At 40.1% G+C, this 17,961-nt stretch overlaps 1 protein-coding gene across 5 annotated transcripts in view; it reads right to left on the bottom strand.

Annotated features, from left to right (window-relative positions):
• The window catches only part of chl1a (cell adhesion molecule L1-like a), a 48,675-nt gene extending 32,727 nt beyond the window's left edge, over positions 1-15,948 (bottom strand). For 2 of the 5 annotated variants that reach the window (XM_082518229.1, XM_082518230.1), the window contains exon 1: positions 15,762-15,947. The gene's annotated coding sequence lies outside the window, so the exon portion shown is untranslated. Of the gene's footprint in view, positions 1-1,272; positions 1,586-15,761 lie in introns of those variants that run through there. The other 3 variants (XM_082518232.1, XM_082518231.1, XM_082518228.1) reach the window with 3 other exon arrangements.
• Between the last annotated feature and the right edge of the window lie 2,013 nt (positions 15,949-17,961).

Raw genomic sequence — 17,961 nt, 5'->3', positions numbered from 1 at the left:
CACCCTCCAGTTAATCCTGCTATCAGTAGAATGAAGTCGGTGAGCTCCAGCAGTCATACAGTACGCTGCTTAACAATGGCTGAGCGCTACTCTGGGTTCTTCTAAGGACACATGGCTGCATGTGCTGCTCCCACTTAGTGAGCAAGGTTAATGTGGTGATTGTTATAGACTCGATTTAGGATTAAGCCACTCGAATTTAGAACCAATTAAACAAATTAAGAGAGATTGCTGCAAAGTATTGTTTGCAATAAGGTCTTATTGTGATTATCTTTCCTGAGTTGGAACAGTTACAAAGCTTGTTAGATGTTTGTTCCAGTGGAGTGAACAAACATTTTCATGCTGCAGTGAAGCTGGAAGCCACGCTTCCAGCTTCACTGCAGCCAGTAGTGTGTTGTACACACTACTGGTACAACAGTAGTGTGTATTTCAAGCCCAGAGGAAAACACACACTCGCACACCGGCACACACAGATAAAGTTTTTCCACTGGAGACCACCCAGAGTACCACTGCACTGGCATTAAAAACAACTTTAGTGACAGTGTTGAGATTTATGTGACAGGAAGAAAACTCCATCAGCCAAACAGACTCTGCAAAGTCATCTTCAGGCAAGAGGCCCGCAAGTCCTCAAGTGACACAGGAGGGGGGGAAAAGGAAGCTCGAGCTTTTGAAAAGATTTTCAGTTATCCTAACAACACGACAACAGATTTTAGGCCAATTTCATTCATGTGGTACATGCACTGTTGGTTGCTTTGTTGGTCAGGCAAATTACTCAACTCTGCACACACGTCGAGATCTGCAAACCTGCCACTTCACTGAGAACTCAAACAAAGCTGACATAGTCCATTTCAAAAATCCTTGGAGCATAAATGGGGTGGAGTCACTATGTAAACACATAACAAAGGATTTGTTTTCGGAGCTGAGAGATGCATTACCTGACACATGACAGCTCATAGCCACAAATCCACAGGGATTGTGTAACCCAGGCTAATACCTGGCCAGAAGAGAGTGTGTCTTCTACATGACTAATCCTTGTCAGCCCACACTGTATACAATGATCTCCTCTACTTCCTTAAAAGCAAACTTAGTACAGCCTTTCCTCGGACAGACCAGAAGCTCTGCAGACTGTACATGTGCAGCTGCAGAGTACAGGCTGCAAACTTACAGACAACTGATTTTATGTCATTCCACTCAAATACAGAGGGAGTAAGCACAGAAACCAACCATTTCCCAAGGACTACAACTTAGCCTGTTCATGAAGTAACCAATACTTACAGTTTTTTGAGTCATTTGACATCTTATGTCCACCTCTAGCAGAGGCTCAAGGCAGCAGCCCTACAAGTCCGCATAAAAAGTACAGGACCTCCAGGGGATCATTCCAACAACTCTCTCTGAATCAACATCTCTGACATGTCCTTTCCTCCTCCACCTCACGTTGCTCCCCTCCTGGTACACAGACACGCCTCCCTGCCCGCCCCTCTACTCAAGCAGCTCAAGGAGCGACAGGAGACTCACTGAAGTGACATATGTCGCCAAAGCCTCTCACTTGGCAAAGAAGCTCTCTAAGCCTGTGACAATAACTGGGACAAAGGGTGCACTGCGGGGCTACTCAGTAAGCATTAAAGAATGGGTGGAGAGGAAGCGCAGGCATGTCTGTCCCCCTCTCCAGCTCACTCTCTCTCACCCTTTTTCCTTGATCTTTCCATCCTGCCCTCTACAAACTATGCACGCCCATTTACACCGGGCTCGGTCTCAATGATTTTAATGCAGTGTGTCTTAGCTCCATTGAAAAGAGAACGGAGTCATCTTCTCTCAGAAGGCCAGATCTTTTGTGGAAGTGTACTTTCATTCCCATGCAGTGCTCCAGGGTATTGATAGACGGAGGCATGGAAAAACACTGATAAAAGGCATGACTTGGCTTTACCTTCCTGTATTTTCTCAAGGTAGTTTCTTATCTGGAGATATGTTACGAAGGTTGCATTTCTCATTCAGCTATTCAAACAAATATTTCTCGTATGTAGAGCCTCTGATGTTATCTAACTGTAGTTCCCTCATCAGGTCTTGTTTATATTCCAAGTAAAAAAAAAAAAAAAAGCAGGGATTTGCAATATGGGCAAGACATATTAAATTGGTCTTGAGTTTGTTCCAGATTTGTTTTACAATACTCTACCTTAGACATCATTTTTTTTATTCTAATGGAGACATAATGACTGAACTAAGAGGGTGAAGAATTCTCATGGTGCCTTGTAGGGTCATCCAAGCAGGAAAAAGAGCTGACATTTACTCTCTAGTATATTAAAGTCTGAAGACTGCTAGTGTAAGCTCCTTGCTTGGCTTACACAATATTCTCTCACTTTTAGGACATCTATAACCCCAATTAAAAAGTAAAAATAAGCAATTAAAGAAAAAAAAGAAAAGCATTTGCACTAAAATTAGAAGTCTAAATATCTTAACAATCTGTCTACAATTACAATTACAAAAGCTGCACTTTTTAGTTTTACTGTTCAGCTTTTTTACTTTTAAATCAAAGCGTTTTATTCACTTGACTACAGTTTAACCTAAAGTCGCTTTTAGCACTGAAGGGCTGGACATAATTATGCACTTCATTTAAGAGAGCTGTCATCGCTTTAAATGAACCTATTCCATGTTTAGAAGAGCACAGTTCCTGTAAACACATAAAAACTTAAAAGGCCAAGCCTCTTACAGACTTCCGAATTCAGTCATCGTTTGACATGCTATTAGGCTGAATGGGCATTCAGATTAACGTGAATAAAAAGACAATCGCTGTAGCACGACCACTTATCTGATCTAAGTAAATACATCCAGTATAGAGTTACCTCGTTAAAGGTGGCTGCAGCAGGCACGAATTACAGCCCGATGAAAAGGAGAGAGGAGAGACTGTGTACGTTTGTGAGTGTGTGTGTGTGCGTGTGTGTCTGTGTGTGTGTATACGGATATTAACATTTTTGTGGGGACCAAAATTGGAAGTTTACTATACTTGTGGGGACCAACAGCCCTTATGAAGACCAAAATCCTGGTCCCCCACAAGTTTGAAGGCGTTTTTGAGACTCAAAATGTGGTTTTAGTGTCAGGGTTATGGTTAGGGTTAGGGTAAGGGACTAGCAAGGCATTATGTCAATTAGATGTCCCCACAAGATATGAATACCCGACATGTGTGTGCATGCGTGTGTGTGTGTGTGTGTCTCTCAGCATGTGTGTGTCCATGAAATAAGGCAGGTTGCCCGCCGATTGCTTAAAAATTCTCCTGAGAATTTTATGTTTTGTGGCATTGACCTAATATATTGTCCACTGTGTTTTAGTCTTTCGGCTATTTGCTAACTAAACCCCATCAAATTCTTGTGATTGGGACAGTCACCCGCACCTTCCCAACTCTAAGTCTAACAGCCTTGCTCTTTCTTAAACTAGACAGGACCAAATATTTGCTATTAAACTGTGTTAACTGACAAAAAGAAAAGAAATGATATACTCCAGATCCACAATATCATTATTCTAATTATAGCCCACTCCATAAATGACTCAGCTTAGCAAAGCTCCTACACAAATAAATAAAGAGCGTTCCAGGAGAATGGACAAAAAAAGTGTTTTCAGAGTCTCTGCTCATGACCAGCTTCACTGTGTTTGTTAAATCCACGCATAGCTTTTAAAACAAACGACAGAAACACGTCATTTGCAAATTCCACCCTTTCATGTTTTAAGGAGACTTTCGGTTCCCTGCAGCGTAGCCCTCCCCAGTACCTTTGTCATAATGCATGTCCTCTCTAACCTTCTTGGTACTTTCTGATAATTACAAGGCTTCTTTCTACAGACTTCATGGTAATTGCAAAATATCTACCAAACAAACTTGCCTTCAAAAAAGCTTGACATACAATAATGGAGCAGGGCGCGTAGTACGAGATGACTAGGTTAAAACAACAATACATGTCTGTGACGTGCATACAATGAGTATCATCGAAGAGAGGCACACCTATGCTTTAAGTCGCAACGGCAGCTAAGATTGTAACTCATTCTTTCACATTCTTAGATGTTGAGTTACAATTTCAGTGTGTCAGGTGACAAAAGCGCACAGGAAAGCATGACTAGTTTTGCTGTCAGCATTGAAATGGCAGCTATCGGGTTTCTGACAAACATCTGCTGGCAAACAACTTCTTCAGAAAACAATATAATCATGAAGAATATTTGTTTGTAAATCAGAACTACTATGTTACAGAGTACCTTTGATTTCATAGTAAATAATAGTTATTTGGTTAGATTAACTATTATAAGTAATCCAAGCTGCCGTTCTATTCAGATTGTTTAGAGTTTGATCTACAAAATTGGAGAAAAAAAACTAACACCCAGACAAAATAAGTGTAAGCAATGTTTTGTGGAAGTGGAAGTGATATTTCAACTGTCCACAATTATGACAAACCCTGAGATCTCTTCAGATAATGACTTTCTTTCTATGATTTCTTTACCTACTCAGTCTCGCTGATGGGTAAGTATCGGTAGGCCACTCATTCCGGCTGTAATAGTACTAAAAAACAAAAAAATGTATTCAAAAATACAGAGCCATCTTAAAAACTACCTGTACTCACCAGTAAACTGGTACAGTTCCAGCTCAAAGTGGCTGTAATACAATATTAGCATTAGTGATATGTAATGTGGCCTTAACTGACCTGTTTCCCCTGTCAACAGCAACAACGTGCCTGCTCCTACCTCCACATTCAAAGCGTTGATCTGTAGTAACTTGTTGGTTTCATCGTTTCACTTTAAGTCCTTCAAGCAATTAAACATGCCGGTAATCATCTATGCCCGGAATTCACACAAACAGCTCCCTGACATACATCAAACATTTCCACATCAAACCTGTGCTGCCGGTGTTATGTAAAGAGGCCGGAGCTCTCCGCTTTACACTCTATACAGGCATAACAGGTTTAAAACCACAGATGTGCAGCAGCTCACACTCGAAACTAGAAAAAGCTACAAAAAAAACATTGTAATGCATACAAAGGCACGTGGCAAGTTACACATAAAAATGCTCCTTGTGCTATTAATCACTCTCCTGAAAACACACTTGTCTTTGTGCTCGTTTCCTGAAATTCATCTCCTCCGCAGATTTGTTATGAAATTTCAAACACCACACAGATTTTCAGTCATTAACACATGCTCATTCAGTTTAGCACCACAACAGAGGTTTCCTTGCGTCACTGCCTAATGTGAATGTAACTTGCAAAGCACATGTGCTTTGCGCAGGCCTGATGAGTGTGTGTTGCTCATGAAAGTGCTGCCAAGCTCACTCAGTTGTGCTTTAAGTGCTTCCCGCTGTGGAACACAGTGATTTGTGGAGTGACATGTGAAGAGCTGCCTCAATAAACAAGAGCTAGCCTGGCACGCAAATGGCACGCATTCCACGCACGCTATAAGGATTATAAATTCCTAATGCTCAACCCACAGTCTTTAAATTTCACTATGCACAGGATAGTTCATTTGCAGATCTTTCATCTCAATAGAAATGATGTGTTTTCTTTAAAAAACTGCTAGATAAACTGAATTTCCATTCATAGAAAAAGTCAAAGTCCTCTGAGTGAGACAGCCTATAAAAGAACATGAATCACTATTGAAATATGTCCCTTGCAGTTGTAGGGTGACAAAGGGTGGCATTCAGAAGCTTAATCAGTTTCCATAGCTAGCAGCAAAGAGACAGACAGTTTGGAGACAAGCTGTCACACTCAACTTCCTCCCTTCAGACAGTCAGGCCACAAGAAGACCTCATCAAACCTGCCTTCATCTCAAAACATTGTTCATCACCGTTGCAGAGAAGCAGATAAAGGAGCAGTGTTGTGCTCTGTTGTCTGAACTAAGCCGGTAATTAATTTATGGGATAATCTCGAAGGCCTAAAGTGGTATTTAGCTGGGTTAGTAAAGTCTTGTAAGAGTTTTTGCTTCAAAACAGTCATCTGTGCAGCAGCTGTCCTTCGTTAGTTTGCTTAACCCTCCTGTTATGTTGCGGGTCAGATTGACCCAGAACAGAAGAGATGTCACACGTCATCTGCATCACTACAGAAAACAAAAAAAATAAAAATTATAAAAGAAAATTGTAAAATAATCAATGCCAGTGTTTCTGACACTTTTGGATGAGTAAATTTGCCCCGGGTCAAATTAACCCAGGACCATAAATGGTGTTCCAGGAAACCAACATAACAGGAGGGTTAACAAACTTGCAAAAGTTGTCAGTTAAAGCACAATGTTTACATTCTGACCAACTTTTGACATTATATGTTTCTATATTACAACAGAATTACTATTATTGAAGACATTAGAAGGAAATCATTTAATATGCCCCTATTGGCTTCTGTTTGTAATGTACTAAAAATGATCAACTCAGTTTTAGGTGTCAGTGTGGCTTTTTTTAGCTATTGGGAGAACACATAATTCACATTGGCAGCAAATTTCATTTCATTCAAAGCAATGTTTCCAGTGACCCATAAACACATTGCTGCCACTGTTTGTGAAAGAAAGTAACAAATAAGAATGTGGTTTTCAGTCATAATTAATTCTTTTTGAAATGCCAGAGAATATGTGTATTCAATCTGTAGTTTTGTCATAGTGCATCAAGTATTTTGTGATGGATCCATATGGATCCACTGTTTGTAAGTGTAAAAAGAAATCAGTTCCACAGACAAAGTAATAAATCCTCACAGAAGAATGCAACTTGCCTCATCTTGTAGGATGAACACATAATTGCGGACACTCTCACTCTACTCAACATCACCTCTCACCTCGCCTTTTAAAGACTCAAAACACAGTTTCTGGCTGTTAAAACAGCAATCTTTGTATCATTTTAAAAAACATAAATTATTCTATCTCGCTTCAAACAAATTCAGCCCGCAGCCTCCTCAGTTAAGAAAAGCATTCACAGACGCAGTTCAGGTCACTTTCATATGTGTGTGAGAATAAGAAGTGACATGAGTAACCAGCACAGAACGTGGATTATATCTATAACAGCCAAAAAATAAACAAATACCACAAGCAAAGGTAATTTATTATGTATCAACTAATTTAAAAAAGAATTCACTCGTGAGAAACTCATCAGAAATAAATTAGTTGTCTGCCTATTGTTGATGAGCTGGAAATAAATGAGTTTCAAAGCATCTGCTGCAACATGTCAAGAGAATAAGGCTCGTGAGTCACTTCGAAGTTTTCCCTCAAACCTATACCGCAGAAATCTGCGGATCCCAGTAACTCAGTTAGATAACTACAAAGCTATTTAGAAACCAACTGAAAAAGATGTTATCGTCGTCTACTTCACGTGGTGATCACTTTCAGTCAAATGCAATCTGATTTTGAAAATCGAGGTTTGTACTTGTCCAAGTAAAATGCTGGGTAAAATGTAAATAATGTCCATTTGGTGACTGTTGAGGGCATTTCAGTACACTCAATGCTCTGTCATGTTTAGGAAACCAGTTTGAGGTAATCTGAGCTTTGCAACATGGTCAGCTATCCTGCTGGAAGCAGCCATCATTGGACTGATACACTGTGATCATAAAGGGATGGTTATAGACTACAACAACTCAGGTAGACTGTGACGTTTAAATGATGCTCATTTAGTACTAAGGGGTCTAAAGTGAGCCAAGACTTTCCCCCACACCACTGCACAACCAGCATCAGCTTGAACCATTAATACAAGGCAGGATGGATCCATGATTTCATGTTGTTTATGTCAAACTCTGACCCTACCATCAAAATGCAGAAGTCCATTAATTTTGGGTGAGCCTGCGTGATTTGCAGCTTCAGTTCTTAGCTTAGGGCACACAGTGTGGTCTTCTGCTGTCATAGTCCATTTGTGTTTGGAGATGCTCTTCTGCATAGCTTGGCTGTTATTTGAGTTACTGTTCCCTCAAAGCCATCTTTTCACCAAGCGAACTTTTCTCTTTTGGGCCCTTCTCTGTAAACTCTAGGATAATTAATTATATGGGGAAATCACCTTAGTTGTAATGTAGCTCAGGAGGTAGAGCAGGTCACCTACTGATCAGATGGTTAGTGGTTCGATCTCTGGCTCAAGTTGCATGAGTGCAGCCATCGGAGTGTTTGTGAATGGTAGTTAGTAAGCACTTAAAAAGCATAGAAGACAGTGCTTGTGTGAATGGGTGAATGTGGCATGTTGCATAGCGTGCTTTGAGTACTCTGGAAGAGTAGAAAAGCACTACATGTGAATATAAAGTTACTTAAATTACCTTTGTTCCCCTTTCTGATGCTCAGTTTGAGCTACAGCAGATTATCTTGACGATGTCTACATGGCTTAATGCATAAAGTTGCTGTCATATGATTGAGTGATTCGATATTTGTGTTAATGAACAGGTGTACCTAATAATGTGTCCGGTTAGTGTATATCATCGATTAAATGATGAGAAGTCTCTCAACCTGCAGATTAATGGACTTTGACCACACTTGGGAATCCATGGTCTTCTCTGCAGCTTGGTGAGTGCAGCACAGCAGCACATGCAGTTATCTGCTGAGGTATGAAGATCATCACCAAATGTTGGCTGTCACTTGCATACAGCGATTCCCTGGAAAATGTTACGTATCTCAACTATGACATATAGAAATTCTTGGCACTGTCCACATCGTTGACAGCGTAAAAGGCAACTGGGGAATTTCAAGAATTGTTTGAGAAAAGGCGACAATTAGTTCTTCAGAATTTCAATCTGGTTTTTCCCCTGATTTCTTCCATATATGCCATGGCTCAGAGCCAGGTGCACTTGAGAAGATCGTTTGCCTTGGTAGGTTTAAGTTACTGTTGGGACAACTACCATAAGAGCTGTACCTTGCATCTCTCTGTCTGAGCAAAAGCATCACTGCTGTCTAACACAGGCTCATGACAGGGGTACCCCTGTGAAAGTGTCAGGGCCTTGCTTCATTAGCATTTTTGGAACACCATGAATGAAAGTGTTTGTTCTGGTTTGTGCGTCCAATTGAAAGGGTCCATTAAAGAGTGTTTTAGGGGCTCTTCTGTGTTAGGTCGGAAGTTTGGGAGCTGGTGTGTAGAGGAAAGCGCCAGAAGATAGACGAAAAAGAACAGACAGACACGACGCTACCTTTACCCTCCACCCACATTAGTTTATATGAAGACGACACACTGCTTTGCGTCTTTCAGTCACGAACAGGTGCACCGCGTAACATGTGACAACAGCAATCAGAATAGTAAATGTTTCAACAAAGACTCAACAAGCTGGCAAGCTGTGATTAAAACCAGGGCGGCTCGCCCCACATTCAGAGCCAAGTATCAAGTGAAGTCTCATAACTGCACCTCAGAGATTGCAACATCCCCCCAAGCGACTCTGCTAGCTTGCAATTAGCAAATACCTCCACTTCTCACACAAGGTTACTACTAGGACTGAGGAAGCACTCTGGTAGCTTAGCAGTGAAAAATGAGACTTCAAGGTAGCACAAAATATTGCCATGAAGAAAGAAGTCTGACAGTTTTAATAGTTTTTTTAAGTAGTTACAAGTACACATTTTAAAACACATGTTACTGCTACAATTACAGTTAGATGGAGCCCATGGACAGTAGTCATATGGTTACTAGTGCTGTTTATTCAGTTTTGGCAATAGCTCATGATGAAAAAGTCAAACAGTGAATAACTGTGGAGGATACACAATCACCATTTTCATACAATTAAACAGGTCTAAAAGAAATTTATTGCTATAACTGTCATTTTTTTAAGTAGCAAATGTGAGCCACAGTCTTTTTGCACTGGAGTTTTAGGGGATTTCTCCACCATAAATAAATAAATTATGTCCCCCAAAAGAAAAATTTTATCTGAATAGAAATATTAAGCCATCTTATCTTCATGGGAAAGTAGCATCTCTGGCAAGAAGGAAAATAGCAGTTGATTTTTCAGAGCCGCTGCATGACCTGATGGTGATGCATATGCATATTAATACCTGCTGGAAAGGTAGCGCTGGGTACTACCAGTTTAGTGCCAGATTGCTGTGAGCAAGGTTTCGACCCTGACAAAGAATGAAAGTTAGAGAGTACGAGAGAGACAAAAACAGAAAGAAAGCGGGGGGCTGTGTTGTTGAGTTTTGTGGAGGTGATATCTATGGCACAGGAGAGAGAAATCCATGGGAATTCTGCTCATTAGCATTTGAATTGAATTCCAGCAGGCAGAAAAGACAGACACTGAGTTCAGGACTGTTGTTAGTGAAATTATTGCACTGAATGTTATGGTCAAAGCTAATCTTTGCAACAAATGGAGAGCTTAATATTTCAGAAACCTGGGAAAGATAACAATTATTGTAAAAAAGTATTATTATTGCATACTGTGGTATTACTGTTGTAATGTGCACAGAGCAGTTAAACTCTGAAAGGCATCACTGCTTTTGAATATTAAAGAAGCCCCTGAGTTTAATTTTAATATATGGTAATAACATTAATTAGCAATAATGACATTAGGCGTTTACTGCAATCAACTGAACAGTTAGTTGGGACAAACAGTCACTGGCCTCTGTTACTGGTTATCCTCACTAGCTCTTTCAGTGCAAACATTGACTATTTTCATCATCTAAAAATGCTTTAATTACCTTTAATTACCTTACCTTAGATTTGAAAATGTTGAAATGGTTGTAGATTTGTAGATTTCCCACTTTAAATAAAATGGGCCCCATGCTGACCAGCTACAACTATGTGATTATAATCAAATGATAATTATTTTAACACATAAATAAGAAATAGTAATCAAATGATATAGAGTTACTACTAATTGGAGGGAAACCTGATAAAACAGTGGCTTTTATTTACACACAATCTTTAATATAGAGCATTGTAAATATTCCTTTCACAAAAGTCTATCCTTTTTGTGAACATCAAGGAATACTGCCAACTAAATGAGTCATGTGAGCAGAGAAGAATGAAGTCTAAAAGAATTGCTTTCAGCCTTCTTGTTGTGTAGTGTGAACTTGTCCTGGCTCATGTAAATCAGTCTCAAAGCAGGGCAACATGTAAGAACACAGAAGGTATGTGTCATAGGCAAATTTTCTTGACTCCTGTTCAACAAAAGCACTCTACATTTTCACATTTGTGACCCAAGTGCAATCTCAGACTTTGTTTTGGTTTTGTGATATGCCCTAACTTTGCTGAAGTCTATCTAAAGGTGCACATCTCTCTCCAGGTTCCAGGAAAACAACAAAACTCCAATGATATATTTTGCTAGAGAGGATGTTTACTTCATAGCCGGGAACAGGAACACGCTGTCCCAGTCAACAGGGCGATGTGCTGAAGATGGCGCATCTTATTTCTGTCCCTTCTGTCTAAAAGTATGTTTTTGTCCTGGAAAAGGGGTTTAACAGTGAGGGCAGTGTTCAAAAGCGAGAGTCCAACAGAATGCTGTGAAGAGCATTTCAAGTGCCAACACACCATGCTCCCCACTCACTGGAAGGAATTCATCCTATTGTCAACTGAACTTGTCGAAAAACTCTTGAAGGTGCGGCATGGGGGGTTAAAGTAGGCTGAGCACAGCCTTCGTGACCGCTCTCAAAGCCAGATCATCCCAACCTTCTCGTGTAGAAGTATCAGTTGCTCCAATTTAGACGGGGTCCCCCTGCGTGAGGCGTTGATTTCACCCAACATTTGTCGGCTGGAGCAGTCATGACCTTTGCTCCTGGTAGTTAGGAACTGCCAGAGCTGAAAGGCAGAAAGCCAAACAACCATGGTAACAGAAATACTGGTATCTATGTCGGGAAGATTTACTGGGAATTTGTAAGGGATTTCCAGAGAATAAAAGCTTTATCCCATGATGAGTGAAAGTTTGATGCCTGCAAAAGCTGTCACCAATTGTTTAAATAGATGGCAAGATAGACAATCTGAAGACACAATCAGTTTCTCACGCTGCAGTGCCCCCGCTATTTTAAACCACTGTGTTGATGCGCAGTGACTCCCTGTGTCAGTGCCTGCTGTAAATATTTTACAAGCATTCCAAAGGTGGACTGGCTGTCCTTGGAGCAAAGCAATAAATTCCCCCACCAAATACGCACAGAGCTGTAGTGCATCTTCAGTGGTCATCTTCTAATTAACACGGACCAACGAAGCAGAACTAAATTATCGACCAAGTTTAAAGGCAACGTCTTGGAGCAAAAAGAGCCACCTTTGTCGAACTTTAAAAACCTCTTTCAGAGGTTTTCTTTCATTTTCTTTGGTCGATTTGTTTTGTATCAAAGGCTGTGCACAGATCGCGTATGGCGCCGTGGTACTCGATAGTGAATCAAATGCAAGAAAAATATACAAATACAGTTTGCACAAAGCATTAGTTAAACCTGCCAAGATCAATCAAGACACTATTCTCACAGCTGTTATCTTCATTCTCTACTCTAAAGAACAAGTTCAGAAGCACACAGACACACACATGCTCCTCTTAATTTATTCATATGTGTGGTATTCTCAGATTACCAGTTAATCCACACAAACGTGTTCTCTGAGTCTACTAATATGCAAAAGATGTGATCGCTGTGCTTCTCTAGGATAGTAATCATCCCTGTTTCGTTCACATTCCTTTTTGCTGCAGTATCCTGCTGCCTTTGCCGTCTACTTTAAAACACTAACTTTAATTTGTTCCCCTCAAACAGATGAATTGTTTGAAGCCTTCTGTGAATTATCTGTAACTTAACTTATGCAGCAAAGAATTTATTAGTTTACAATTTACTGTGGCTGCATAGCTGTGCACACAAAACCATTTAACATCTTCTGCCCATTAAGTCACAAAGACCATTATGATAAACAGCTAATCGCAGATCTGAAAATTTTATTTGACTTTGTTCTTTCACTTTCTCACAATGGCAATCTCCAACCGCCTCATCAGCAGCTTCAAAACAGAAATCAATTTCTGTTGAAAACAAGAAACGCGCACATTAAACTGCCTGAAATGTCTCTGGAAGCGACAGAAAAGCAAAGCCATTAGTAATCAGGTCTGTTCTACCATTAAATTTGATTATTGGGTTATGTTATAGTCATTCAAGCAGTGGCCTCATGTTGATACCATAATTTTGTTGACTATAAGTGACTGGCATGGAGTTTTACTCTTCCCCATGCATCACTGATTAAGTGGCTGAGAAACTCACCCCCTGCCTGGTAAGGCTCTTACATTAAACTATCTGCTTCTAATGGATAACCATGAGCTGCTCAAATGCTGACGGCAGCTAAATATACTCTGTTCTGTCACAACACATTTGGCAAGATATTAAATCCACGCGATCTATAAAGCAACAGCTGACTGTTGGAAACATATGCCATGTACAACAGGATATTAGAGTGTAACATTAAGTCAATAAAATGTGTATGTTACAGAGTTATGGAGGTGTCTCTGTCAAGTTTCAGCCTCTGAATAGAAGGACATGATTTACTAATGCAGCAGGCTCCAATTATATAATGCAGTAGAGTATATGTATGCAGTAGAGGGTTATGTAGGTTGCCAAAAAGCAATTATCTCGTCTTTTGCCTCAAAAGGTAGCTGAGATAGGTGGAGACAACATGCCTAGCATGTTACAACACATGCTGAAAAGCCGGTACCGGGGTGACAATGTATTGTACAACCTGTGAAGTGAAAAGCAGGAGCAGGAGGTGCTTTCCTGGCACTCCGTTTCATTTATGGTGTCTCATTGGTGCCACTGTGGAGCTCCCGTGTTTGCTTTTGAAAGTTTTGATTTTTATTTCACAGTGTCAAAGTGTTATGACATTTCCTGCATGAATCCACCATCAGTTTGCATTCAGTCACTTGCTTCACAATAAGTGCACTCAGAAAAACCACTCACCATCTGACATTTCAAATTTACCATCCTTTCTGTGCCTGTAATAAACCAGAAAATGCCGGTGAGTCATGAATGTGGAAGGTTCAATTCATGTTGTTCTGGAAGCATTTATTTAAAACAACCTGGATGATAAAAAAAAAAAAACTGGGAAGAGCCAAAATAACTGAGTGTTTCTGTGCACTGTTTGAGCCAACAATAGAAAATTGAACTGACTAGTTTGATCAGCGTATTGTTTGCAGTCGTTTCTTCACCAAAATTCTATCCTGAACTGAGGATCTTTGACTTTGATTGCATAAAAAACATCAAATGCAAGCTTCAGTTTGGATTCAGGGAAACTGCAGTGGGTGTTTGAAATTTTTTATGTTTCTAAATGTGAGAAAATCGAATGTCTGGTTTTGTTTGACCAGTAAATATTTTTTCAGTATAAACTGCTTACCCTACTGTTGAAGGTTAAAAATCTGCAGCTGGACTTGAGGATGTAGAGCACCGGAGGCTGAATTCTGTCATTAGTCATAAGGTAACCAGTCATGGGTGATTTCTACATCTTGGAAAATGTTGTCCTATCTGCGGTGGTCATCAAAATTATGATTTGTCCTTTAAAGATGGTCTTCATTAAAAAAGAGAGATATATAGTAGTTGCTACTGTACACATAAATATGTCTCCTTATGACTGATTGCAGGCCACCCATCAGACAGACCAAACAACATTGTTGTCACATTCGTGTGTGCGTGTGCGCGTGTGCGTGTGTCTCACATATCCAAACAAAAACAGTAAAGACATCTGCAAAGAGCATCTGTATGCACATATTCACAGTGTGTGTTTCCATCGGCTGAGACTACAGGACCCTTGACACGCGAGAAAAATCTGAAAAAGCTGACAACAATCGCAACACAGGATGTTTTTTTAAAATTAAAAGCTGACCCTGTTCTCGTGCCACAGCCTGTTCTACTGTAAATTACTTTATTGAAAGCTTTGTACAAACATCACCACAGGGAGTGAGGACCGCAGAATTCCCCAATTACCACATTTCAGTCATGTTGGGTCACGCAAAGAAAGAGATGCGACCCATTTCACCATGACAAAGCTGCAGAGTCCTGAATAGGCCAGCTTCACAGGACTAAGCCTGGCTAATGCTCTGGGCGACTCACCCACTAACCCACCACTGCTCCTCACCCTCTCAGAGGCGTAGTAACCGAGTAACAGAGAGTGAAACGCACTATTAGTGCTGGGCCATACTATAAATTTTAGTACGGATCTGATTGCAATATTTTTAACATATAAAGGCAGCTTATTTAGGGGGTGCCATGATTTATGAGATGAATCAACATCAATTTGCGCATTTTAAACATTTAATGACCACTAAATGGCTTAATTTCCACAATAAATAGATAAATGATACAACCCAACACACCTTTCACTATTTCATGTATTCTGAACCTTTTTTTTTCTTCTTCTACGTTTTTTTTGTGGGGAGAGATGGAATTTAAATGTATCTGTCTCTAAAGCACTTTAGGTGTGACAGGTGACACTAAAAGGCTTGTGCATGTATATAGCAAGGGATAGAAACAAAATACGGATCAGATACCAGTACCAGTGCTGGATCTTTTGCCCCCTTTATTGGCTATGAACCGTTTGCACGTAAAGCTTCCTCCATTTGGAAGAGATGTAAGGAAAGTGAGCAGGTGACTTTAACATTAAAGTAAGAAGGTAAGAGTCTAATGAGAACCTTTGCAGGGATTTGTGGCTCTCTATCTTCACTACATGATTTGGCACTTGAGCTCCGGTATCATGCTGAGGTAAAAGTGCAGGTTTTTAAAAGTCTGCCTCTGTATATAAACACTGATAAATAGCCCATCCACTCTTCTCGCATTATATCCCTCTATTACAAAGCTGAACGCCTCTTTCTTCCGCAAGTCAGACTAAAATAACATAAAGCAGTCACATTTTTTGTTCTACTACTCACCCCTACGAAGAAGAGCAGCTGGAGTGATGAATCAATCTATCAGGGATTTGCCCTCAGCTTTCACGGTAGGCGCTTCTGTTATTTAACATTTTAAGTGGATGACAACTTTTTAGTCCACGCTATGATTAAGCGCTGACGGTATGACAAACATCTCCCTCTGGAAGACTTTACGTCAAGTTAGCTGCATGCCCACTTTTTTTCCTCCACCTCATCTTCCGCTTGTGAGAAACTTTTTTTTTTTTTGAACGACAGCCAAGAAGTGCGGAGTCAACAACTGCAACAAGTCTCCACAAGGTCTTTCTTCTATTTTGGAAGCTTCAGAGGTCAAAGGACAAGCAGTGAGTCTGTGCGTGTGTGTGTGTGTGTGTGTGTGTGTGTGTGTGTGTGTGTGTGTGTGTGTGTGTGTGTGTGTGTGTGTGTATGGACTGCTGTCTGTCATATATCGGCACCTGGGCTTGGAGTTAAATATGCGCGTATAGAAAACCTTGGGAAATATTTTTGTCCGCATGTGCGTGCGCGCGAGTCTGTGGCATGTCAATCAATCGAGGCAAAAAGCCCAAGCCCACAGGTTCGTCACTCCCACGCATACTGTACCTGCACACACACGGGGCGCCCATTTCTAATATTCAAAACAGTTGAGCCTCTTTATTGATGAATTCAATGCACAATTACTGCTCATTCATGCACGTAATTGCCCTTTCCCGATATATAAAGCGGGTGAATGGCTGCTGAGTGGACCTTACTTTCCCCATCGACGCATATCAACCATTTTACCTGCTTGAATTTGAAGTTGATACCGCTAGAGAATACAGTTGCCCAGTCCTGCTCTTTTTATGCCCACAGAGAGGATGTAGGTTAAAAAGTTTGTACAGTATGTAAAACTGAGTCCACACCCACGTGCAACTGATATCAGCGTAATAAGTGAATAATACGGGTTACAAATGCAAATAAAGATGGGCTGTGTGTGTCAACTGTCTGCAACCATACACTTGACAGACACTGTCGCCTGAAGTTATTTTTCATGAGCATGAACAAGAATGTGAAGTGCAGATAGACACTGAAAAACAAAAACATGCTGTTTACCCTCTGCAAACATGAAGCAGTAGTTTTGAGTTAAGTCCAAATGAAATGTATGAAAACAATGTTTGTTTGTTTGTTTGTTTGTTTTTTAAGTCATATAATAAAACCATTAAGGAAAATGTGCCTGGTATAAACTGAATGTCAAGTAAATTTCATCTGACCAGGATCCATTAGAGGCAACATTTTAGACTGTACCTATGTGACAAAATGACATATAAAATTTACATGCAATTAAATTAGTCAAATTCAGCATTTTGGACAGATTTATTTATTTATTTATTTATTGAGTGTGTGGAATATTCTTTGACATAAACACAAGTGGACAAAGGCTATTATAAGTACTAAACTGCAGACTGTGTTTAGATGTTTTTGTTTGTTTAATTTAAAGTTTCCTCAAATTATTAAACTTTTGGATTCTGAGCATTTTAATCTATCAGTTACTTTGATTTAGGCAAATTCTAGCATAAAACATGATTATTGTGACGACGCTGGGCTAAGTCATTTGAGTCCTGTTGCATAACAATAAATGAAATAATTTCAAAGTGTGCTAAAAGGACATTTTATTTTAGTTCCTTACACTTTAACACAAAAAACTGATCAAAGCAGTGTATACATGTAGTTCAAGCTGTGCATCGGAATAGCATAGAAAGGAGATTTAAGTGGCATTGCTTGTACCAGAGTTGGTCTGAGTATCTCTACGGTTTACAGAGAATGGTCCAAAAAACAGAAAACATCCAGTAGGCTGCAGTTCCCTGAGAGGAAATGTGTTGTTGATCCCAGAGGTCAGAGGAGAATGGCCAGACTGCTTCAATCTGATAGGCAATATTAACTCAAATAACCACTTGTTACAACCGAGGTATGATGAAGAGCCTCTCTGAACTTAAAGGGCATCAAACCTTGAAGCAGATAAGCTACAGCATCTACACAAACTGTCATAAACAGTATGAAAGCATGGATCCATCCTGTCTTGTATAAGTGTTTCAGTGGTGTGGGGGATATTTTCTTGGTACACTTTGGACTTTTCAGTACCAACTGAGCATAATTTTAATGCCACAGCCTACCTGAGTTTTGCTGCTGATCGCGTCCATCTTTTTATAACCACAGTGTACCCATCTTCTGA

The sequence above is a fragment of the Aulonocara stuartgranti genome (assembly GCF_965226115.1).
Source record: "Aulonocara stuartgranti genome assembly, chromosome: 20".
Taxonomy (NCBI): Eukaryota; Metazoa; Chordata; class Actinopteri; order Cichliformes; family Cichlidae; genus Aulonocara; species Aulonocara stuartgranti.
Note: the sequence above shows the minus strand (reverse complement) of the source record. Positions and strands in the feature narration are given on the sequence as shown.